Consider the following 26259-nt stretch of genomic DNA (forward strand, 5'->3'; position numbering starts at 1 on the left):
GATTCGGAGGATGACAAGCAAGAGCTACCACATCGCCATCATGGGGATAGAAGCATTGCAAATCATGGCAGACAGAGACGGGACCACATTGCAAACCAATACTTTGGAAGGTATGTGCTAACTGTCATCACACACACGAATGTCACACACAAAGAGCCCAGGTGCGAAGTGGAACAAACAAGAACTTTAATTAAGTAAACCAAAAAACTATAGAACTGAACTATTGGTCAGGGGCAGTAAATGTCCACCTGCTATGAGGACACATTAACCTCATGTGCCTCAATTGTTCGTAAGTGTGTAGCTCAAATCCTTCACCTGGGACACCCAGCATGGCTAGTGCCTGGACCGTCTGCAGATCCCTGCCGTGCACTGCCACTCCTCAATACCCTGGTGTCTGTGGCAGATGCACTACTGATAATGGAGCCCTCCTCACTATCTTGAGGCGTGTCTGCCGCGCCCCTAGCCATCTGTCTTGCCTCCATCATGTCCACAGCGTGGCTTATCTGTCCCAGGCCACAAGCCACATCGCCGGCCAAGTTGCCCATGTCGACTTGTAAATTGACTGTCCGGCGTGACAGCCCTGTAGTATTCACAGCCAGGCGGACGATTGAGGCAGCCATGCGGTCCAAACGGTGGATATGTTGGCGTTCACTGCGCCTGGCACTCTCTCTCGCTGCAACAAGTTCAGTCACTAGTTGCCTGATGGAGAGTGCAAGGTCACCTACATGACTGTTCAGGTTTAGAAAGTCTGTGTGGACCTGTGCCAGCCCTGTTGTGTAATTTTTCTCCATTTGTCGCATGGCCCCTGATATCACTCTCATTTGCCTTGTTTGCAGGCGCTGACCTCTGATGAGAGCTGCCTCGGCGGAGGACATGGAGGAGTCCCCCACATCTCCCTGGGACACTGCAGGGACATGGACACATCGTCTGCGCCGCAGTGGAGCATCAGGGTCCTGTTGGCTGGCACTGTGGCTGGGACCGAGTGCTGGGTCAATCTCCACTATGTCCACTGGTGCATCTGGAGGGGACTGTGGTCGGGTGGTGCAGGGCCCTGTGGTGGCTGCTCCTGGGTCCTGTGCTGCCTGTTGACTGACCTCTTCACCCTGGACGGTGTGGCTGGTGGGGGTGTCTTGTGGGAGACCTGTGGGACATAGGGAAAACATTGTCAGTATCTAACATCTGTTGTATGCTTGCTAATAAACTGTTGCCTATCAGCTGCTTACTGGACTACATTGCCCATAATGCACCATTCTGGTGGTTGATACTCTGCAATGGAGCCAATTTGGTTGTGCATGCTGCTGTGTACTGGGTGGGTGGGGGTATGGCAGATATGGGTGTACATGCATGTTTCATGGTACTCACTGGTTGATGGTCCTGGCACTGACGTTTCCAGCTCTCCTATTCCAGCCACTGCCTCTGGCTCCAGGGTCTCTTGCACTCGTTCCTCCATGGGTGTGGGTGGTGGGACGGTAGATGGGCCTCCTCCTGTGCCCCTCATCTCCCGGAGGCGCTCTGCCACCCTCTCCTTGGTCCTGGAGCGCAGGTCGTACCATCTCTTTTTCAGTTCGTCTATGCTCCTGTGGCTCACTCCGATTGCATTCACCTTCTCCTGGATGTCCGTCCAAATCCTCCTTTTGTCAGACTCAGGCACACTGAGGGCAGCCCTTCCAAATAGTTGATCATGGTGCTGGCAGCATTCATCTGGCAGCACCTCCAGTTCCTTCTCTGAAAATTTGAATTTCCTCTTCCTGCCTGAGTCCTCCATTGTTGCTGCTGTTCCTCCTGGTGGTTGTTCAGCAGTTGGAAATGGGTGTGGTCCTCACTCCTCCCAGGTGTATTTGTAAACGTCCTGGCTGTGATGTCATCAGCAGGAGCCAGGAAGTGTTTTCCTGAGTGTTCTGCTGCACCTGCATGCAATTTGCGGCACAGTCACAATTTGCGACACCCACATGCAATTTGCGTGTTTTTTTTTAGCGAGGTCGCAAAAAGCGACCTCGCAAACAGCGGACTCGCAATCTGCGGTGTGACTTCATTTGCGAGTCGCAAAATGGAGTCGCTTCTTCTTGTTGGATACCTGTTTGCGAGTCGGAAATTGCGGGTCACAAAGACTCGCAATTTCCGACTCACAATATTTTAGCTACCTACATCTGGCCCTTGGCTCCTTACAGAGAAGCACTAATGGAGCTAGTCGATTTAGATAGATCTGTATCTTTCCCTTGGCTCCGCCATGTGAGGTTTTGGTTTCTTAAACTGTGGCTTAAATCCTTCTGGGACGATCCTTATACTCTCACTGTGCATTCAAGGGTTCTCCTGAAACTAGTGTATTAGGAGCATTATCTTTCTAAACCCCATTGAAATGTGAATTTGGGAAGATAAACCCCCAGTTTCTGAATATTAAACACAACCCAACTTTGAAGAATGGTTTGATTAAATACATCCAAGGCGTGCAAAAATACTTTACATGAAATTGTAGTAAGACCCTGCAAATTAAGGCATATACTAGAAATTGGGACAGGTTGAGAAATAATAAAGACGATCCAATTTGCAACTTGTGCAATATGAGGAGTACTGAAACTATCGAGCATGTGCTATTGTTTTGCAAAGCTCATGATAAGCCTAGAAGGATATAGATCCGCCTGATTTGTATTAATCTAGGAATAAGGAAGTACAAGGGAGCAGCAAGGATTTTGAGGTCAGATACCACTGCTTATATAGTATTTGGAATAAGCCAATTCCTATTAGCAGCCGCATATATTAGAGACAAAGAGGCCCTAAGTCTGTAGAATATCGTAGGCTATGCAATTTCAATTGTAATCTAAAAGATAAGACCACTCTCCTATTGCTTTAAATGTATTTAAAATAGATAATTTTGTATATTAAGTGCTGAGAACATTGAGCATAGATTTTTATTATTTACATTTGCTTTTAGCATCTTGTACCTTACAATTCAATTAGAGCTCATTGTTTCTTTGGGCCAGGCCATATTGTTGCTCAATATCTTCTCTGGTTAAATATATCCTGAATGACGCTTTCAACATTATACTGTCCTAGTACAGGAGATAGTGAAGAGACATAAAGTACTCTTGCTGACACTAGAACTAAGATAATTGACGAGCAATCATGATTGCTAACAAGAGCGGGAGTACTTAGAATTGTTGATTTAGAGCTAGCATACCACATTTGCCTTGTTTGCAGGCGCTGACCTCTGATGAGAGCTGCCTCGGCGGAGGACATGGAGGAGTCCCCCATATCACCCTAGGATGAAATTAATAGAAATCGGTTATATCCATGCAAAACAACAAGTTCCCTAAATCCTATTAGTATGCCATCTGTGTTTCCAACTTTAAGATTCAAAGTATTATCATGTGGAAGAAATTTGACATATTGAACCTAGCTCTCAGAGATTATTGAATTAGATTAAGTAAATGGGATCTAAGTGAAACAGGATTGTTGATGTACAACTTGATTAATTGATTGCTAATGATGTATTGTATTATTGTTTTTAGGAGGTTTTATTGATATTTATGTACATATTGTATTACTGTTATTTTATTGATGTATCTTTTTATGGTTTATAGCCAAATTAAGGTTTGTATGTATGAAATAGACAACCTGCGTACAGGAATAGGATATAGCTGTCCAAAAGTTTATAACTTCCCTGAATGAGTGTTTAACCCCCGAGAGAAAGATTGGGGAAATTAGAAGCAGCATTAGAGGAAATTTTAGGAATATGTCAGGGACAGCAAATGTTGCCTCCCAGGGGGGCTATAGCCACTACAAGTAACCCTAAAAAGATCCCTTTGGGACTTCCTTCTTAATTGAATGTTCTTCCTCTCAAAAGTACTAGTCAGGAGGTGATAGCAGGAAGCAGCCAATTACGGCCTGACCTATGTCTGCAAGATAAGCGGTCTGCACCCATATTAGCCCCTATAGTTAATCTTCCTGCTCCTAATGTGTCTTCAGCAATTTCGGGTGTGGTGGCACAAGAGTCTTCAGCGGTTACATCATTCTCATACTTACCAGTAATTAATCTTCCTCCTGCTTGTTGTCCACATGTTGTTGTTTTGGCCGGTGTTCCTTCCATGTCCAACTCATATTCAGAATCCACTCTTCAACTTCAAAATAAGGTACGTCACTGGTTAGTGAACCACTCCAAGTTTGATGTCCATGATTATGGGAATATTTTGTTGACCTGCCATGTCACCTGGATGAGTCTTTCTGGTAAATATATCCCTGGTGATTGTATTATTGTCAATTTTATGTACCCACAACTGGCCGAGAAAATCCTTTTCTAGCCTTTGGAGACTTTTGGCAACTCAGGTAAAATTTGAGTGTTACCTCTTGGCGTTTTTTATAGGCCAATTTTATAGGCCCCTCACAAAGTCCATGATCCTTTCTTCAGCCTGCCTAGTGCAGTCTCCTCTCGGTGTTTCCAGTGTTATATGTATACATCTTTTTGATCCACTGGTAGATTTTAACAAGGTGGGCTGACAGTATGGGGGCCTGCAGAAGATAGCCTTAAGTGTCAGGGATAGTTAACTGGACAGGGGTGTACCCCTTAGACTCCTTTCTTATCATAGTGTGTTTTCACATCATGTCGAGTCTGTTTTACAATGGGTCACTCCTTCTACTGCCTAGCCTTCATTAATAGCCATGGTGGGGATAGACAGTTTTCTTTGCAAAGTTTGAATGTGGCCGGTATAAGAAACAAAGGCCCTAACTACAACCCTGGTGGTAAATCCCGCTTACCGCCGTGCAGAAGACTGCCAACATACCGCTGTGGCCGCGGAATTCCGCTACAGGTATTACGACCAACAGCCCGGAATCCGCCACAATACAGACACCCACACAAGTCCGCCACACCAAAGGTCAGTTATAAACTGGCGAAAACAAAACGACACCGTCACGCCAACAAGAATACGCCCACACTATCACGACCCTCAAATCAATGCGGCGGTCTTTCAACCGTGGTAAACCATTGGCAGTACACACCGCCGTGCTCAAAATACACACACATATACAAAACACAACCACATTGGACAAATCAAAATACACACACCTGATACACATACACACACCACACCCACACACTCACACAACTATAAAACACACACCCACATTACCCACAAACCCTTACTACCAGACATTTGAAAGCAGGCCAGAGAGAGACACTACCTAAAACAACACCAGCATCCACAGACACACAACACCATCACTTACACAACATCCACGCACCTCAAACAACACACACCAACACATCCCCTCACACATCACAACAGACACCACCTCACACATCACCCACACCACATCATGGCACCTCAACGACACCCCAGGTTCTCTGAGGAGGAGGTTAGGGTCATGGTGGAGGAAATCTTCCGGGTAGAGCCACAGCTATTCAGATCACAGGTGCAGCAGACATCCATTGCAAAGAAGATAGAGCTATGAAGCACAATCGTTGACAGGGTCAACGCAGTGGGACAGCACCCAAGAACTAGGGATGACATTAGGAAGAGGTGGAACGACCTACGGGGAAGGTGCGTTCCGTGGTCTCCAGAAACCAGATTGCTGTACAGAGGACTGGCGGTGGACCCCCACCTCCTCCCCCACAACTAAAAACATGGGAGGAGCAAGTCTTGGCAATACTGCATCTTGAGGGACTCGCAGGAGAAGCAGGAGGACTGGACTCTGGTAAGGCAAATCTTTACAACCTTATCTCCCCCACCCCACCTGCATGCCATCACATACTCCCACCCTTACCCTCACACCCATCACCCCAAAAACCCACAGATACCCCACCAACACAACCCACACATCCCAAACCCAAGCCCTGCATGTAACACAAATGCATAGACACCCATCACCCAAGCATGTCCAGTACTGAGACTCACTCATGCCCCCAAAATTACCAATCACACAAGGACCAAGCCAATAATGCAAGCACTGGAGTAGAGGGTCACACACCCATTGCACACAATGGCATACACAGATACAATAATTATGCATTTACACCCCAACAGGACCCCTACCCAACGTCACTGGACAGGAGGTGCCAGACATACCCAGTCCCCCCACAGAAGAGGGCCACAGTGATGACAGCAGCTCTGCACACCTGGATCAAGATGACCAGCCCAGCCCATCTGGGACCTCGGGACAGTCAGTTCCCCTGCCACTGGCACACGCCACCACAGAGCCTCCCCCTTAGGAAACACCACCACAGCACCCACCCAGCGGGCCCATGCCTCTGTCCCCAGGACACGTCAATCAGCAGTGTGTCCACCACTATAGGGAACCCAGGCACACCCACTTACACATGATGATGAGGGACCTGGAGCAGTGACAGTGGCCACACGGTTCAGGGGACAGAGGCACAGGATAACAGGGGATCTGGGAGGGCTGCTGTGCGACAGGGGGAGGACAGGCCCAGGGAATCCCATTCTCCATTAGGCCCTCTCCAACATCATGGGAGCCTACCACCATTCCCAGGAGACGATGGCAACGGTACTGGTCAAGTTTCAGGAGACCCAGCGGCTGCAGGAGGAACAGTATTTGGGGTTCAGGGAGGAACTCAAATCCATCAATTCCACCCTGGGCACCACTATAGGGGTGCTGAAGGAACTCGTGAACACCAGGAGGGACACTGTGGCACAACAAGGGGCCCCTGACAGTAGCCTGGATGATGAACTGCCCACCACCTCCGCCGGCGCTAGCAGACAGGAGGCACCACCACAGGACCACCACACCAGCACCCCACCCCCCGCAGAGGGAGAACCACCTCGCAAACGGTCCCTGAGATCCAGGGCAAAGACAGAGAACAATGTCAAGACCCCTGCCGAAATGAGACCACCTTGATTGTCAACCTTCTGTCCCACTTTGTCACCCTGTCCATCCTTAACTGCCCCAGCTCCACTTCCCATGCCCCTTTGGACAATGCACCTGTGAGACTAATAGATTGGACTCTGCCATGGACATTCCTCCACCATCACCCCATTTTACAATCCCCTCCACTTATTAGCACAGGAATAAACACACTTCAATCACAAAACAATCTGGAGTTAGTCTGGACTTTCACAAATGTGTAATTGCAATAACTATGGAATATAGCAATGTCAATGTACTTGTTCACATACCAATGTAGCACAGCTGTAGGCCAGCATTAAACATAGCACACAGCACAAAGTGGGAGCCAGATCTGTGAAACGGAAAGTCAAGGTGACAAGTCAGGTCCCATACACTAAATTAAAATGACAGACTTATGCTAGCTCAAACAATAGTATGAGATGTGGGAAGCAGTGACATCTTCTTACCTGTGTCTCACTGGAAGTGTTGCATGATGGTGTAGTTTTGGTTGTCGATATCCTCTTCTTCTGCCTCCTCTTCTTCACTTCCCACAGGCTCCACAGCTGCCACAACACCTCCATCTGGCCCATCCTCCTGCAGAAAAGGCACCTGCCATCGCAAAGCAAGGTTGTGAAGCATGCATTAGGCCACGATTATCTGGCACACCTTCTTCGGTGAGTAGTATAGGGAGCCACCTGTCAGATGGAGGCACCGGAATCTGGCCTTCAGGAGGCCGAAGGTGCGTTCGATCACCCTCCTAGATTGTCCATGTGCCTCATTGTAGCGTTCCTCTGCCCTTGTCCTGGGATTCCTCACTGTGGTCAGTAGCCATGACAGGTTGGGGTAACCAGAGTCACCTGCAAATGTCGAGGGACAACTTTTAGACACACACTAACCCTTAGGGACAGCCCCATACCCAGACACCTATGTCAACTTTATTGGGACCTTGTCCTCACTTATTAGCCACACACAGTGCCTCTGGAGTTGCCCCATCACATAAGGGATGCTGCTACTCCTCAAAATGTAAGCGTCATGCACAGAGCCAGGATACTTGGCATTGACATGGGATATGTACTGGTCTGCCAAACACACCATTTGCACATTCATCGAATGGTAGCTCTTCCGGTTTCCATACACCTGTTCATTCCTGCGGGGGGGGGGGTACAAATGCCAATGATGTTGGGGATATGTCCCAGGGCATAGAAGTCATCTTTCACTGTGGGCAAATCCTCCACCTGAGGGAACACGATGTAGCTGCGCATGTGTTTCAGAAGGGCAGACAATACTCTGGACAACACATTAGAGAACATTTGCTGGGACATCCCTCATGCCCTGGTCACTGTTGTTTGAAAAGACCCACCGGACAGGAAATGGAGTACAGACAGGACCTGCACTAGAGGGGGGATTCCTGTGGGATTGCGGATAGATGAAATCAGGTCTGGCTCCAACTGGGCACACAGTTCCTGGATTGTTGCACAATCAAGTCTGTATGAGACTAGGATGTGTCTCTCTTCCATTGTCTACAGGTCCACAAGCGGTCTGTACACCGGAGGATGCCGCCATCTCATCACCTGCCCCAACGGACGTGCCCTATGGAGGAGAACAGCGAGCAGAGAGTCATCCAACACTGAGGTATCACAATGTGTTATTTGCAGAAACGTTATTAATCCGCAATGTGCCGGTATCTGTCTGTATTCCCGGCATAGATAGGTGTGAAGCAGTTAACATCCATCCCATGTGGCCTACTGAAATGGCAGCTGCCTGACCTGTAAGGTGGGACAAGGGGATAGGAGGTAACTGCGCTGGCGCTGTATACCGTCGTGGTGGGCGGTCAAAGACCGCGGTGCAACTCTGCATTGGTTGACATTGGGCTCTATGGATCCCAGGAGCCAATGACGATGTGTGCCGGAGGTGACGGTACGCACACCGCGGACGTGACCGCCATTTTCTGTCTGTTCACTCACTTGATACCTGACCTTCAACAGGAGAGGACCTACACTGCAAGTGCTGCTGTGACCTGTGTCTGGAAGCGACGATGGCTCATGTGTCTGGGGAAAGGGCCCATGCCTTCACTTCGGAGGAGTTGGAGAAACTAGTGGATAGGGTCCTCCCCCAGTACACGCAACTTTACCGTCCTCCGGACAAACAGGTGAGTACACTGTGAGCAAGCTGCATGGGCAAAGCCTGTTTTGAGTGGTGTGGGTGGAAGATACATGGGGGGGCTGAGGCCTGCATGTGAGGATGGGGAGTGTATGTCCGTCTGGGTATGGGTGGGAACTGGGGGCAATGAGTATTACGGTCTGGACGGGTAAGTAATTTCCTTTCACCCTGTACCATTCCTCTAGGTCAGCGCCCACCAGAAGAATGGTATTTGGCGTGCCATCACCAAGGACGTCCGTACCCTGGGGGTCTACCACAGACAGAGCAACCACTGCCGTAAAAGATAGGAGGACCTGCGCCGCTGGAGCAAGAAGACGGCAGAGGCCCAGCTGGGGATGGCCTCCCAACGTGGGAGGGGTGGCCGTCGCACCATGACCCTCCTGATGTTCCGGATCCTGGTGGTGGCCTATCCTGAGTTGGATGGGCACTTGAGGGCATCACAACAGCCACAAGGGGGTGAGTACACTCTCATTCAGCAGACTCAGCACGCATTACGAGGTGCCTGGGTGGGGGAGGTGGGCAGTGGGTTCCCCTAGGCCAGGGCGAACTTGGTAGGCAAGGTCCCTTGTGAGGCAGGCCATGTAGCACCCCAAACTCACCAGTGGTAAGAGCCATCTACACCTAGTCAGGCTCCTGTGACTTCCAGGTGTGCAGCAATTGGGCTTAGGCCTCGTATCCCATGGTCAGCTGAAATTTCTAGGAACTGTCAGTGCAAAGCGTAGTGCAGAGGGCTGCTTCCTGTGTGTTGTGCCGGCCAACGGTAGTGGTGTTGCATGCACTTGAAAATGTCTTTCTTCTGTCTCCCCCCCCCTTTTTGTGGTCTCCCTGTTCTTGTGTGCAATAGCATCATCAGGTGGAGGAGCATTGGCACTGGAGCAGGAGGGAGCTGCAACCCACTTTGCCCTGGAGGGCGAAGCAACAGAGTCTGAAGCCACCAGTGGGACAGAGGGAGAGGGGAGCTCCACGGCAGGGACAGGAGCAGACAGCAGTGCCAGCGACTCCTCCTCTGATGGGAGCTCCCTTGCGGTGGCGGGCACCTCTGTGCCCTCCGCATCTACAGGTACAGCCGCCACCCCCCTTACCAGCACCGTCCTCCCAGCAGCCCCCGTCATGTGTCCCGTGCCCGCTCACCCAGGAGGGTGGGCATCTCCTTCGACCCAGGCACCTCAGGCCCTGCCCCAGTCAGCCCTGCTGCCCTCAGTGAGGAGGCTATTGACCTCCTGAGATCCCTCACTGTTGGGCAATCTACCATTGTGAATGCCATCCAGGGTGTCGAGAGGCATTTGCAACAAACAAATGCATATCTGGAGGGCATTCATTCTGGGCAGGCAGCCCAACAGAGAGCATTTCAGGCTCTGGCCACAGCACTGATGGTAGCCATTGTCCCTGTGTCCAGCCTCCCCCTCCAACTTCCTCCACCCAGACCCAAACCCCTGTACCTCAGCCTATCCGAAGCACACCATCAGACCAGCATGCACACTCATCAACACACAAGAGTGGACATGGCAAACATAAGCACCACACATGTTACAGGCACTCACACAAGCACAAGACCCATGCAGACACAGCAACACCCACAGCCTCCACTGTGTCCCCCTCCTCCACGTCCTCCTCCTCCCTCCCTCCCTGTCTTGTCTCTATTCACACCTGCATGTACTACATCCTCAGCCACTACCTCCATCACCAGCACGCCCATCACCACACACCGCTCACGTGCACTCACCACCCCCACTACCATTCACACATTCCCAGTGTCCTCTCCCAGTGTGTCAGTGAGCTCTCCTCCCAAAGTACACAAACGCAGGCACACAACAGCCATCCACCTCACAACAGCCTCCAGCCCATGCACCTTCACCCAAATTCAGCAGACGTACACCTCCTACAACCACTACCTCTACCTCCACTCCCAAACCCCCTCCATCTTCCCGACCCAGTGTGTCTAAAAAACTCTACTTGGCTAAAATTGACCTCTTCCCTACCCCTCCCCCCCGTCCTTCCCCTAGGGCCAGGCTTTCCAGGTCCCAGCTCAGCCACCACATCCCCAGGCACAGTGGTGTCAGCAACTGCGGGGTCATCGAGTGCGCCACCCATCAGGGCTGCCAGTGTGCCACGTAGCGAGGGCAAGGACATTCCACCACCTGCCAAGGTGAAAAAGGTGCCAAAATCCCAGAGGGAGGAGCCAAAACTACCAGCCACCAAGGGCTCAGCAAAAGATAAAGGGGATAGTGGCAAGACAACTGTGGCACCATCAAAGCTGAGGAAGGGCCAAAGCAGAAGAGCAGGTCAGCAGAGGGACCAGTGTCACACTTTCTGTCCACGACCATGCCAACCTGTACGGCGGAAAACACCGCTAGCTGCCCTGCCACTACAAGCACCACCTGCACCGCCACCTGCACTGCCACCTGCACAGCCACCTGCGACGCCCCGGCAAGTCTACAGCCTCAGCCCCCAGCCTTCTCCGCAGTGGGCAGCAGTCTGAGGCTGCAGGAGACGTAGTTCTGTGTCCCTCAGCAGATGCTGACCCATGCACCGCCGCCAGCACCGCTGCCACAGACACCGCCACAAGCACTGCCGCGACAGACACCGCCGCAAACACTGCCACCTGCACCGCCCCCAGCACATCTACAGCCACAGCAACAGTCCCCAGCCTCTTCCCCAGTGGGCAGCCGTCCGAGGCTGCAGGAAACATCCTGCTGTGTCCCTCAGCAGATGCTGACCCATGCACCGCCATTAGCACCGCCGCCACAGACACCGCCGCAAGCACCGCTGCCACAGACACTGCCGCAAGCACCGCCAGAGGCCCCCTGGCATCCTCGGACACAGGAACCACCACTGACATGGCTACCATCCCCAGTGGTCAGTCGTCTGAGGCTGGAGGAGAGTGCCTGGACCCTGTGCAGCTTCAATGAGGCATGACATCCATCACTGTTTGCACCTGCAGGTGGAAGGCGCAGCCGCAGCAGTGTGGGGTATGTTGTTGCCTCCATGGCGTATCATGCTACCTGAACCTCGCCAATCTCGTGGCATGCACACCCAGGTGAGGGAATTGTACCGGCCACACTGTACGTGGAGCACTCTGGGCACCATGCCCCCTCCAGAACCAGTGGAGAGATACATCCACTACCTCAGTCCTTGGCAGGATGAAGCACTCTGGGCACCAGGCCCCCTCCAGAACCAGTGGAGAGATACATGCACTACCTCAGTTATTGGCAGGATGAAGCACCCTGGGCACCAGGCCCCCTCCAGAACCAGGGGAGACTGTTATCCACTTGAGAGACTGTGGCTTTGCACTCCCCAGGATAAAGCAGTGGGCAAACCACCCACTGGAGAGACTTGAGAGACTGTGGCTTTGCACTCCCAAGGATAAAGCAGTGGGCAAACCACCCACTGGAGAGACTTGAGAGACTGTGGCGGCGTGCGTTCATCAGGCTGAGGTGCCCCCCCTCCCCCTGAGGTGCCTGTGTATTTTCCATCTGATGCCACAGAAGTGAACTCTCCGTTTTGAGTCAGGTATCATGTGTGGGCTTCGTCCATGAATTTTGGGCCCAATGGTCCACGGACAATGATTAGTACACTATCCGGACTTAGTGTACATATTTGTATATATTGAATTTGGAGTTTTGACTAATGGATTTTTCTTGATGACAATCGTTACAATAATTTCCTTTTGTCCTTGCGTTTTTCCAGGGGGTGAGGGGGTGTATATGTAATGTTGCTGCATGTATTTGTGTGTATGTTGTTGTGAGTGAGGGTGAGGGTGGGGGTGTATGTTGCGTGTGTGTGTCACTCTCTTTCCTCCATCCCTCCCCTGTGTTGTAGGTGCAGTACTCACCGTGGTCGCCGCCGCCACCGTTCATACTCCTGGTAGAAGAGGAGGTAAACCAACATGGGTGACACCTGAAGTTCGGGCTCCATGGCGTTGTGGTTCCTCGTTGAGTGTCGAGAGGTGAGTGTTTTCCCTTCTGTGTACTGTTTCACCATGCTTTTGATAGCGTTGGTTCCACCCCGGAAAAGTTGGCGCATAGGCCTCTTGTAATACAGTGGGCGGTACTTTGACTTCCGCCTGTCTGTTGGCGGTGTCCGCTGCGCTGTTTGTTTCTACCGCCGTGGCGGTCGGAGTGTTAAAATGGCTGTCTATGTTGGCATTTTCGTCCACGGTCGTAATCCCATGATTATTTTCCACTGGCCTGTTAGCAGTATTACCGCCGCTTTAACACCGACTGCCAGGGTTGTAATGAGGGCCAAAATCTCCAATCCAGAGTTGCTATCTTTCATTGAGGTTTATGATTTTATTGTATTCCAAGAAACCAGGGATACTACTTCCGTAGATTCAAACATTTGTTCCTGTTATTCCTGTCCTGCTGTTGCTGCTCAATCTGGGATAGCTAATGGAGGTCTTGCTATTTGGGCAAAGATTCATATTAGAATTACTATTACAGTTATAGATACAGGTAGCTCTGCTTATCAGGCCCTTTTTTTCAAAGACAATAAGCAGTCTTTAAGTTTATATTTAGTAAATGTTCACAACAATAATTTTTCCAATACTTGTAGTGACTTATTTGAGGAGCTATTTAGTTTTCTTGGAGGCCTAAAGTTTTTTGGGAAGAGTACCACTCAGCAACCAAGCATTTTAATTTGTGGGGATTTTAATGGTAAAATGGGCATTGCTAATATGGATTTGGGCTAAGGATCATGGTTACGGAAGAAGTCCCCTGTGATGTGAGAGGATTGTATTGGCAGAATTTAGTAGTCCAGTGTGACTTGATATATGTAGTTTATTTTTTCCAAGGATCCAGCCAGATAAGCCTATGTATGGAGGAGTAGGTCATGGATCAGTCATTGAATATATATTTGGTACAGAAAACTGTCTTCAGTGATGTAAAAATAGTGTTGTGATAGAAGCTTTATGGAGTGACCATAATGCTATCCACCTGGATACTTGTTTCCCCTTGAAGAAGGATGCCACCCCAAAAATGTCTGATGGCATAACTAAACATACCACGGATGGTTTAAGGATAGTGTGGCATTTAAAAGACCCTATAGCATTGATAACTGGCCTTATCAAGACAATAGCCCAATCTTTTTCGGCTGTCTAGAGAAATAATCTGGTGTTGAGTTGTTCCAGCGCTATAGGCAATTGTGTGAAGCTGTCAAGAAATTGTTATTACAACCTTTTAAACCTAAAAAAAATCATCCTCATTGGTTTGATGCAAAGTGTTCTATTGCTAATCGCCATTTGAGATCAGTGTTAGAGTGGTTTCCTAAGGATAAGAAAGAGGTACAGGAGGCGAGAGACTCCTACAAAGCAGGTATAAAAGAAATTAATCGCTTTTCGATTAAGCAACTGCTGGGAAATGCTGGAACGGGCTGCTGCTCAAAGTAATAGCAAGGTGTTTTGGGAGAAAGTTAATAGGCTCTATCAAAGGGATGCACCACAACCAAACCGTTTAAGTAGCAGTATCTCCGGTCAGGACTGAATAATACACTTTAAAATGTTTACTCAAAGGTAGTTGATATAGAGTTTGAGACTGTCTTGCAGCAAGCGCTTGCATTCTCAGGCCTGCTGCAAGTAACAGTTCAGGAGGTTGAGATGGCTATCATTTCAAGTGCTGGTGAAAAGGTGCCAGGCCCGGATGGGATTCCCATGGGTCTATTCAGATGTCATTCGGGTCTATGGGGAACTCTACTTGCAAACATTTTTAATAAACCGTTATGCAACAGGATACCAGAGTTTTGGTGGCTCTCTACAATTGTCCCAGCTTTTAAAAAAGGGGACAGGGGGGTCACCTAAGTATTACAGGCACATATCTTTAGTTGATAGCTCTGTTAAGATAGTATGGAGAGTTATTTTTAACCCTTTACAGGCTTGGACCACAGAGAATAAAATACTTTCTCCCTGTCAATATGGCTTTAAACCAGGTCTCGGTGCTGTGGAGCAATGGTTGAATTTAAATCTCATTGTAAATAAATATACAGTTGCCAAGCACGACCCAATGTACCTGGCGTTCATGGATTTGGCTACTGCGTTCAACAGGGTAAATAGAAGTAAGAAAAAGAAATGTGGCAACAATGACTATAAGCTGGCCGCACATCCAGGAAACAAATTTGATGGCAAAGTTATAAAGATGGAGTGCTCAACAACACTATTAAAACCTCCGTTGCCACCATTTGTGAACTGGAAAAAACAGTTGACCTGAGTATTATGAATTAATAGTGGAGCACTCAAAAATAAGTTACGTGTGTAAAGTACTTAATATAGTGCCTAATACAACCAATAGAAGACATGCATTCTGAAGTCCATGGTTTTATTTAGTGCTATATTACACATATTACAGTGTCCACATTTGTAAAACCCACAGATCTTATGAGGAAGCCAAGTATCAATCTTATCTTTAATTTGAGGTAGATAGCTCTTACATATAAGATCTCTAATCGTTGTACCCCTCCTATGGATCATGTTTGGGTTAGATGGTAGTATTTTAGACAAGGTATGGTCAGTGTGTAGCACATTCCAATGTTTGCAAAGAATGTTATAAATATCATAGCTGTTTTGACTGTAAGTTGTACAGAAAGATATAGATTCATGCAATGATCGATAATAGAGGCTCTGGATCGTTTATTTACCTTTTTTTCTACACTTCACCAATAAACTGATTGAGTAATCTCTTTGGACAAACCTATTCTCCAAAATATTGAACTCAGTTTCCACTAATTCTGACTGACTGGAGTTCCTCTTTATTCTAATCATTTCACCAAATGAGATAGCAGATATTTGGGACTTAGGATGACTGCTCAATGCATGTAGAAGAGCATTAAATGCAGTTGGTTTCCGGTAGATTTTAGTTTGAATGGTGTTTTCACTGATGTACATTTCCAAATCCAAAAAAGTTATGCAATCTTTGCTGTATTCGTATGTCATTTTAATATTGAAATCATTTGCATTGGCACATCATCAGAATTCCAGCAAAGCGGAAGTTGTTCCCGTCCAAATAAGTAATATATCATCTACGTACCGTCCCCAAAAAAAAGATGTGTTCAGTGAGATTAGGTGGGCCCCTTTGCCAAATGGTAACAACATCCATTAGCGGATGTTTAACAGACAGTGGGCTTTCTTTCATTCCATTGTCAAAGGGAACTTCATTTAAATGTACATTAGCTTTATTGTGGTTTAGGTGCGAGATGAATTCTCTTCTCTTTTTTATTTTCTGTATTATTTATAAATTTTGAACTCTACATTTATTGGTTATTCTTTTCTTTTTTATATTAAAATTTGCAAAGTTTATAAAACAAAAAAGGTTTTCTTTTGAACACCCATATATTTCAAGTTGTTTGATCATGTTTCTTTCAAGATTTTGTTTTTTGAAATGTATGTCTTCTGATGGTTGTATTAGGCACTATATTAAGTACTTTACACACGTATATCATTTTTGAGTGCTCAACTATTATTTGATAATACCAAATAGAAGTAAGCTTTGGATGATGTCAATTAGCTCAGGAGTGGATGCTGCCCTAGTGAACTTTTTACATGGTCTGCACAAACATTTAGGAGCCAGGATGTGTTATAGTCAGCAGGGCGAATTGACGGACACCTTTTAGAAAGTGGTGTCTGGCAGGGGTGTGTTTTAGCACCACTCCTTTTTGTCCTCTACCTAAATGAGTTAAATGCCAGTCTTTTGAACTCCGTACAGGATGTACCGTTCATTGCTAATTACCCTATGCCAATTCTGTTGTATGTTGATGTCACAGTTCTGTTGGCCAGAACGCTGCGTGCCTTACAAACCTTAGTTGACACCTTTTTGACCTTTATGCATAATTTATATATGAATATTAATTTTAGTAAATAGTGTATTATGGCCATTGGAAACGGCAGGCGACCAGTAGCAGCATTGAGTGTGGGAGATCATTCCCTCAGCGCTGTTAGGAGTTTTTGCTACCTGAGATTGGATTTTTCCACAAACAATTCCTAGTCAAATCAGTTACCTATAGCCCACCAGAAACTTGGTAGATCAGCTGGTTCTCATTTTAATTTAGTAAGAAAAGATGGTGGGTCCACGATTATAGCATTTATGAAAATTTACAAATTTGCAATGTATACATACTGCGATTTATGGTGCAGGAGTATGGGAATATCAAAATTCCTCAACAGTCCAGGTAGAGGAAAATAGAATTTGGAGGCGTTTATTGAATCTCCCGCCTTCGAGCGCCAGTTTTATTTTATACTCTGAATTGACTTTATTTAATATATGATGGATGTGATAAAGTGGGCACCTCTTTTGCTTTGGGTTAGTGTTTGGTACAATAATAAGGCGAGTCTCAACAGGGAAATAATTAGGGATTGTTTGAGATTGGATAAAGGGCCCACTATCCCATGGCTAAAGTCCATAGCTAATTCCTTGACCAATATTGGCCTCCCAGACTTGTTTAACAACCCCAATGAGATTGTTAAATCAGATAAGAGGGTGGTGAGGCAGAGATTTGAGGAGTATACCACCCGACAGAGGATTTACAACACCCTTAGCAAATCGAGTATTTGTAATTTTTATTTTACTCTGGCAGTTGGTGTTACTCCCCTGTATCTTACATTAGAGCTATCAAGATGGGAGAGATCGTTACTTTTCAGGTATAGGTCAGTCACAGTATGGCGACTACTCTGTTTTAATGATCTAAATGATGTGTAGGGTACTTTGCTGCCACCTGGTCCCTATAATGGTAAAGCAAATCATCCCTACTTCATTTTATCTTTTTCTGTGACTATTATAGGAGTTTTTTCCAGATATGCCTTAGGCCCATGTTAAGAAAATCAGCTATACAAAAGTGTAAAGAGGCTTTTATCTTTCTTCAGTTGTTAGATAACACAGCTTTTTGCACTGGAGTTTGTCGTTTTTTTAAATAGGCTATTCGCAGTAGGAAAACAATGGGGGATATCTAGCAGGGTATTCATTGGATCGGACCCAATTATAATCATACTGTATGCTATTGTTTATTGTTAGACCCTCTATTAGACTGTAAATAATCTGTTAATTATATGTATATGTACTTTATGCGGTTATACCATGCAGTTGAGAGATTTCAACCTATATGGCTTTAGTTAATTGAGAAATTTTGAAATAGGTGCTAAATTTGGAACTGCATATGTTCAAGCATTTTGTAGATGGATTTTAATATTCTATGCAGCATGTTTATAATTTTATGATATGAATGTATTTTATTGACTTAGCGTTCAATTAAAGTTGTATTTATATGGAATCAATTGGATGACTTTTCACATAGTCCTTGGTATCCGAAAATACACTGTAAGTATTGGCTAGATCATGGTGGCTGAGGTCAATTGAATAAACTGCAAAATAAAAATGTTGTGTATGAATTTTAATTGAGTATTTACTTTTGTATGCTTTAGAAAGTGGGCATTTTCTTGCTTCACCATTCTGTGCCTCTGCCTGCCTGTGGAATCCACGTCTGGGTCAGACTGACAGTTGGTCTGTTCGTGAATTCCCTCTAGACAGGGACACAGAGGGAACTGAGGTATGTCCTGCATATCCTGATGAGTCTTCCTGGGAGTGGAGAGGGAGGAGCTAACATCTGTACTTAAAAGGGCTGTCCCTGTCCTCACACAATGCAGTCTCCAACCCCTTGGAGTGTGACTGGGGCCATGACTGGGCAAGACAGGATCTTGTAAACTACAGAGAATTTCCTTTTGAAGTTTAACTACTTTAAAGACAGACATGAGTATAAGTAGTGGACCCCAAACCCCAGATTTTTAAAACACTTCTGGATAAAGAGGAACCTCAGCCAAGGAGAAGAGCTGGAGTAGGAGTACTTCCCCTTTGCTGTGTGTGCTTTGCTGGGTTGGGCTGTAGTTGCCGACTCTGCCTTAAGAAGGGCAAAGACTGGACTTTGCTTTATGTCCTGCTTGTGAAGTGTCTCCAAGGACTTGAACTGAGAGTGTCTCCTGTTAAGAAGTCCCAGGGACAACAAAGACTTCACCTGCCAGCCTATGGGTTTGCTTGCTGTGGACCTAACTCGCCAGGGGGTTCCTATTTCAGTTTCTGCACCCTTGGGAGTGAAAGCTGGCCTAAAACCAAGAAGAACTAGGTTCACAGTCTCTAGACGACTCTGGGACCGTGACACCCGACTCCGCAGTGGCACTGGTAGCCCCGTGGCGTGACCACGACCACGTGAGGTCATCCAATGCAACTTGACTCACCAGATTCATAGACCGTGCCGGACCATCAGGAACCAATGCCTCGCCCCAACACCGTATCACCTCCCCTGCAGTAAGGAACCAACGCCACACCAAATCCAGTAATGCCTCACCTCCGTAACCAGCTTGTTTCCTCATTTACCAAAGGTACTGTACCCGGGGGTCCTTGCAGATCTGTGACAGGTGCTGGCGCAGCCTCCTCACGAGTGGCGTTGGGCTGTTGGGAAGGACCCTATCAACGATGTTGTGATAGCCCAAGTTGGAGCTATTGTGTTTCTAAGTGCTATATTGAAGTTTAAGCTTTGAAAATTCTGATCTTTGCTTGTGTATGTTGGAATTTTGTCATTTTGGTCTTGTTTTACTCAGATAAATACTGGCTGCTTTTCTAAACTGGTGGTGAGTGCCTTTGTGGTGTTTCACTGTGTTACTGTGTGTATTTGTACTTTACACATTACCTTTGAGATAAGCCTGACTGCTTGTGCCAAGCTATCAAGGATGTGAGCAGGGGTTATCCTAGGTGTGTATCTCCCTTACCCTGACTAGAGTGAGGGTCCTTGCTTAGACAGAGTGCTAACTGACTGCCAACCAGAAACCCCTCTTTTAATAGCCCAGAATTCCCTTCAAGTCCCCGAAATCAAACAACCCCAAGGGTAAGGCACCTTGGTATACAATGGAGCTAACTCAAATAAAAATAGAAGCCAGGAAGAAGGAGTGAGAGTGGATGAAGGCATATAATGATGATTGCAAAAAATGCTACAGAATAGCCATAAACAATTATAAACAGCATATCAGACAGGCCTGGATCACTTACCCACAAGAGAAAATAGAAACAGTCCAAAATGTATCAATGGAACTATTTTTGATACTTAACAACTTATGTCGGTTCTACCATTTCTGCCTTCACTGAATTAATTTGTGAGACTTTTAAAAACACCCTTGTGTTCTTCAAATTAGATTCTCCTCGGACCCAGCCCCTCCAGATGTTATAGGCCAAGGTAGCAGGCACATATTAGACATCCTTAGAAATATCCTCAACCACTCACCCAAAACAGGACATATTCCTAAGGCCTGGAAACATGCTATAGAAAAGCCACTACTAAAGAAACCAGTGGCAAAACCTGAGCTAGCAAACATCTACAGACCTATCTCCCTGCTTCTGGTAGTGAGAACAATGCTGGAAAAACATGTTAATCAGCATCTGTCCAGTTTCCTGCAACTGCATGACATCTATCATCCTACTCAGAGAGGCTTTAGATCTGGCTGCCTGGCTAGACAACAAGCTTATGATAGAGACTCAAGTAAAAAAAAAGACAGGTTCATGCTTTGGGATTCTAAAATCTCTAAGGAAATTATATTAGATGCTACTTTTCCCCACTAGAATAATAGTGGTGCAGAGTCTTATAAACTCTCGCCTTCATTATGGCATTGGAAGCTGGAAATATGTGATCAAAAGGCTCCAAGTGGTACAAAATGCCGCCACGAGAATCCCTCAAGAGCTGCCAAAGCATCAATCAACCAGTCAAGCCCTCATATCTCTGCAATGGCTTCCAGTTAAAAAAGTAATTAATTTCACAGCTCTTTGCATCGCGCACCAGTCCATCCATGGAAAAGGTCCACCTATTATTTGATCTCTGCTTACCCCTTACTCCCTAGAAAGGGCCTTTCGCTCTAGTAACCAGGAACCTCTGGTGGTGCCTAAGATCAAAAGAGCAAGGAGTGATGGCCACTGGTTTGCATTTCTTACCTCCAGGCTCTAGAATGCACTTCTGGTCTCCCTTAGAAGTCAGCTGTAGGAAGCCCATTTTAGGAAAATGCTAAAAACCCACCTTTTCTAAATGTGATTGAGGAAATATTCATCTTGGTTTAGCGGAGGGGTTGTGTTGCATCTAGTGCAGGGAAGCCTTTTGGGTAGCCATGCGCTAATTAAATACAATTGAATTGAAATTAATTGAATTGAATTGTGCATAACTTCAAATGTACCACATGGATTAGCTCAATGATCTTGAAGGGATATAAATAGTTTGACAATTTTGCTCCAAGGCAAACTTTAATTTACAGTTAATCCTGAAGCTTTTACCTTACAAAAGGGAGAATAATATTCAATGTAGGGTCACCAACAAGAATGAGGACAGAAATTGGATACTAATTTTTAAGAATAACACCTGAGAAGATTTGAAATATGCTATTGCTTCCAAACTCTCATTGGGTTTTTGGGAGATAGTGAATCTGAAAGATCCAAACTTTTTAATGGATGCACAAATCGCAGCTAACTTATGGGTGTTGCACATCAGCGGCATTCATAGGCTCATGTGTAAATTCATAAGGGGCTTTTTTTGCAGAAGTCAAATTGAGTTACTAGTCACACAAAGTTGATGAAACTGTCAAGATCAGTCCGTCACTCTCACAAAGCAAAGAACTCATGGTCCAGATGGCGTACCTATTGATCCTCTATAATTTGGACATGTGATCCACCACAGATCTTAGGGTCCTGAATTTTTCCACTAGTACTGTTCTTTCTTCACGATAGTCTCTGTCCATCATTACCCTGCATCCTAAAGAGGGCACCTCATTGCTTCCTTCTAATTTCTTTGATAGGCTCAATCTTGAAAGTGTATGGTAGAGTGATAATGAACACAATTCAAGGCTGGGCACATGATAGAGGCATCCTCACAGATACTTAGGCCTGTATTGACAAGAGGCCTGTGCCGTCTGAGCCTTACTTTTTATGATACTCCGGTGGTGCAGGCCTCTAAGTGATATCTATGAGGCAACGGTAAGCCACCAGGCATGGCTTTGCATACCCTCATAGATTTGGAGTAAGGCCAGACAGGGCAAAGTGCTGCATTGCCTTATTTTACGTCAAGGATGCATTTCCATAGGCATTACAATGGTTTTCCCCATGCAACACCAACAAGTTTTGACACATTCACAGATTTACAAGGATCTGCAAAACTGGGAATGCATCAAAACTGTGTGCCTCCTCAGGGGAGGAGTAACAAGGAGAAATAATGTTATTTCTCCTTGTTCTTCTTTCTTCCTTTTTCTATGTGTGCTGCATTCTCCAGCACGCAGAAAGAGCAAAACATCTTCATTGATCGTTTTTGTGCAGGACGGGGTTCCTTCCTGCAATAATAACCATGCCAGCAACGCAGACACCATTGCACCATGGTGCAAGAGTGCCTGCGTTGGTGCTAAGCACCAAATTGTGCGCATACAGAAGCAATAGGAATGCCCTGCATTTAACTAATACTGTGCATTCGGGCCATTCCCTTTGGTTAGATACAATGGTTTTCAGTCAGGTATGATGAAGAGTCTGTTGGATTTTACCTGGAACTTTTACATACTTACACTGATAAACTCTCTCTCTCTCTCTCACTAGTTTGAAAAATGTTGGGTTTTAAGTGCCCCTAAAAATCTGCCCTCATCTTGCTTATACTGCCCCTTACATCCCCCTCTTGTCCTGCTTCTCTTATAATGTGTTTTAATGAAATATCCCAGCGTGACTTTTGGGAAGTATGAATCTCTCGCCCCCTAATCGTATTGAGCAAGCTACGCCAGTGCTTAATCTCCACCTGTTGGTAAGCAAATTGTTAGACCTGACAGCCTTGGGGTGGTCACCCCCAACTTTTACCTGCCTTTCTCAATTTCTTTTACATTGTTTTAGCTGTTTTTTTTTACTCTGTGCACTTTACCACAGCTAACCAGAACTAAAGTGCATTTGCTCTCTCCCTGGTAACATTGGTTCATACCCAATTGGCATATTTGATCTACTTGTAAGTCCCTAGTAAAGCGCACTACATGTGCCCAGGTTCTGTATATGGAATGCTACTAATGGGCCTGCAGCACCTATTGTGCCACCCACATAAGTAGCCCTTTAACCATGTCTCAGGCCTACTATAGCAAGGCCTGTGTGTGCAGTTTCACTGCCACTTCGACTTGGCATTTAAAATTACTTGCCAGGCCTTAAACTCCCCTTTTTCTACATATAGGTGATGCCTAAATTAGGCCATAGGTAACCCATTGGGCAGGGTGCTGTGTAGGTATAGGTTATAAGTCCTGGTAGCGGAAAACTCCTAAATTAGTTTTCCACTGATGTGACGCCTGCTCCTTTCATAGACTAACATTAGGGCTACCCTCATATGCTGTCCGAGTGGTAGATTCTGATCAGAAACGGATAAACAGGTCACATTCAGTGTGGCCAGAATGGTAATACAAAGTCCTGCTGACTGGTGAGGTTGGATTTTATATTACTATTTTAGAAATGCCACTTTTAGAAAGTGGGCATTTTTCTGCACTTAAAATGCATGCATCTGTGCCTTACAACCTGTCTCCAATCCACGTCTTGGCTGGGCTGGTTGACAGCTCCATTGCGCATTTCACCTAGACAACCACAAACACAGGATGCTCAGTCACACCTGCATACATCTGCATACTCAGTGGGTCTTCCTGGGCTGCAAGGGTGGAGGGGCTTGACACTTCTATTTTAAAGGCTAGTGGACTGCCCTCACACAAAACCACTATCCCCCACTTCAAAGGCATTTTTGGGTATATAAACTGGGTCTCTGACCCTACCAACTCAGACAATTTCTGGGACGGACACTCTGAACCAGATCCTGCAACCTGCCAAGAGTAGCTGCCTGGCTGCCCAAAAGACTCATCTGGACTGCTTTGCTGTGAAGTACTGCTGCCTTGCTGTTCCCTGCTACCTTGATAGCCTCTGGCTCTGCTGAGAAGTGCTCTACCAGGGCTTGGATTGAGCTTGCCTCCTGTTCCTGAAGTGTCAGGGCCAAAAATACTTTTTCTCTTCAAAAGGAACTCCTTATGCGGCGACAAATCGACACACAGCCTGCTGGAATTGACACAAAGCCTGCCTAGTGCAAAGATTCACCACATTGCCGACCCCTAACAATGCAGTGGAGATCGATGCAGTGCCAGCGTTGCGACAGGAACTTTGATGCACAGCCCACCGGATCGACACAGCCTGACTTTCCTGCGTGAGGAATCGATTCAGCACCTGCTGTGTGACAGAAACTCTGATGCAGTGCCCACTGGATCAACGCAGCCCTGGATTTCCATGCATCCTCCCTAGGCACCAAAGAACCCGCATTGCAAGGAGGACTCAAGCCTGAGTGCCGGAATTTGACACAAAGCCCTTGCCGTGTGGAAAAGAATTGACTCATCATAGGTGCACCCAGAAATCCAACACACACCTTCCTTTTCCCACGCATCTCATCCTCTGCGGTCTCCGTGCGTGTAATTTTGATGTATACCAGGTACTTTCTGCACACAAGAGACATTTGTTGCTTTTCAAAGCTTTAAGACTCTTCTTATCATTGGAAAAGTTATATTTCGACTTGTGCTTTTCAAATCTTGATCGTTTTTTACCTTAATTTACTCTGATAAATATATTATATTTTACTAAACCTGTGTGGTGTATGTTTGTGGTGTTTTCACTGTGTTAATGCATGATTTATTGCACAAATAATTTACACATTGCCCTCTAAGTTAAGCCTGACTGCTCCTTGCCAGAGGGTGGGCACAGGATAATTTGGATTGTGTCTGACTTACCCTGACTAGGATTGTGGTCCCTACTTGTACTAGAGACCCCATTTCTAACACAAATATCTCATCCTTTGTGAATACTCATGAGGTCTCACATGTATGGAACTTAGTTCAGCTTTCTTATGAGTCACTAGGGCAAAACTAACAGCTGTGGGCACAGACAATAACGTAATTGATTTTCTCAATTGTCTGCATTTATAGCTTATAGCTTCCTGTTAGGTAAAATGTGGTCCAGGCAGGGCATGTACAGATAGCTTTGGACTAAACATAAGGGTCCATCAGTGGTGTGTCCTGGCCGTAATCATTTTTACAAATGATACGGAAAACTTGTAGTGTTCTAAGATGTCCTGGTCACAATAGCACACTTTTGGGCAGTAAAACGATTGTTTTATTATATGTCAAAATTGCAGCGATTGTGCTTCATACTTTCAACGGGTGTAAGAAATCAATTTGTAGCTGCGTTTCAGTCATTGATAACCTCAATTTGAACGCCAGTTGTAATATGCCACATAATCTGATTATCAGTTCTAATTCCCAAAATCTAAAACATTTGGGGGCATATTGATAAAAGTGGCACCTCACCTAGTACAGCACTTTTCTTGCACCCCTTAGTGCACCTCTAACGCCACCACGTGTGCGCCATATTTGATATACGGTGCACCATGGCGGTAGTTAGGGAACGAGCATTAGAAGTTTTGAAGCTAGTTCAGCGCTTTGCAGGCTTAGCGTCAAAGATTTTGATGCTTATCGTGCAAAGCACACAGAGATCCATTGTAACCAATGGGAGTCTCCTTTTAATGCCTGCTCAAGGCAGGCATTAAAAGTGCTGAGGAAAAATGATGCAGAGAAATATCTCAGATTCCTTTGCACCATTTTTTCAGGGTAACACCCCCTTTGCATACATTATGCCTGGTGCAGGCATAAGGTACCACTAAGGGTTACAAAGTGGCGCAATGTATGCATTGTGCCACTTTGTAAATATGGTGCAGCGGTTTTTGACCATCTAACGCCACATTAGCGTAAAACAATTACTCTAATGTGTTGTTGGAGTGGCGCTAGACTCTCTTAAATCTATGCCTTTGTGTTAACCAATTGTGCTTTCAAAAATGTTCTAGCTTTTTCCTATTAGGGCATGGCTCACAATAACTCTTGCTGCTGCTCACACTATTGCAGCTAAGGACACTCAAATATGTACAGTCTCAAGAGGGTGTTATTTGATTTTGCGATTAGGCAGGGTCATAAACCATTATTAATCGATATTTACAGAATTGAAACGTTATATCTTTATCTAATAGTGCCAGAGTTAGGACACGTCTATTCATACTGCATTCAGTTAGAAGAGAAAAGGTGTTGCAGGTGGCTTTTGGGGCTCCCACATAGCTCCTCACACTTCTCGTCATGAGGAGTTAGGTTTGAACTCTTTGGAGGACATTTTTCAACTGCCTGCCTTTCATTTTCGGGTATCTATACAGAGGAATAGAGAAACCATTATGGATTGC

Source organism: Pleurodeles waltl, chromosome 6 (assembly GCF_031143425.1).
Source record: "Pleurodeles waltl isolate 20211129_DDA chromosome 6, aPleWal1.hap1.20221129, whole genome shotgun sequence".
Taxonomy (NCBI): Eukaryota; Metazoa; Chordata; class Amphibia; order Caudata; family Salamandridae; genus Pleurodeles; species Pleurodeles waltl.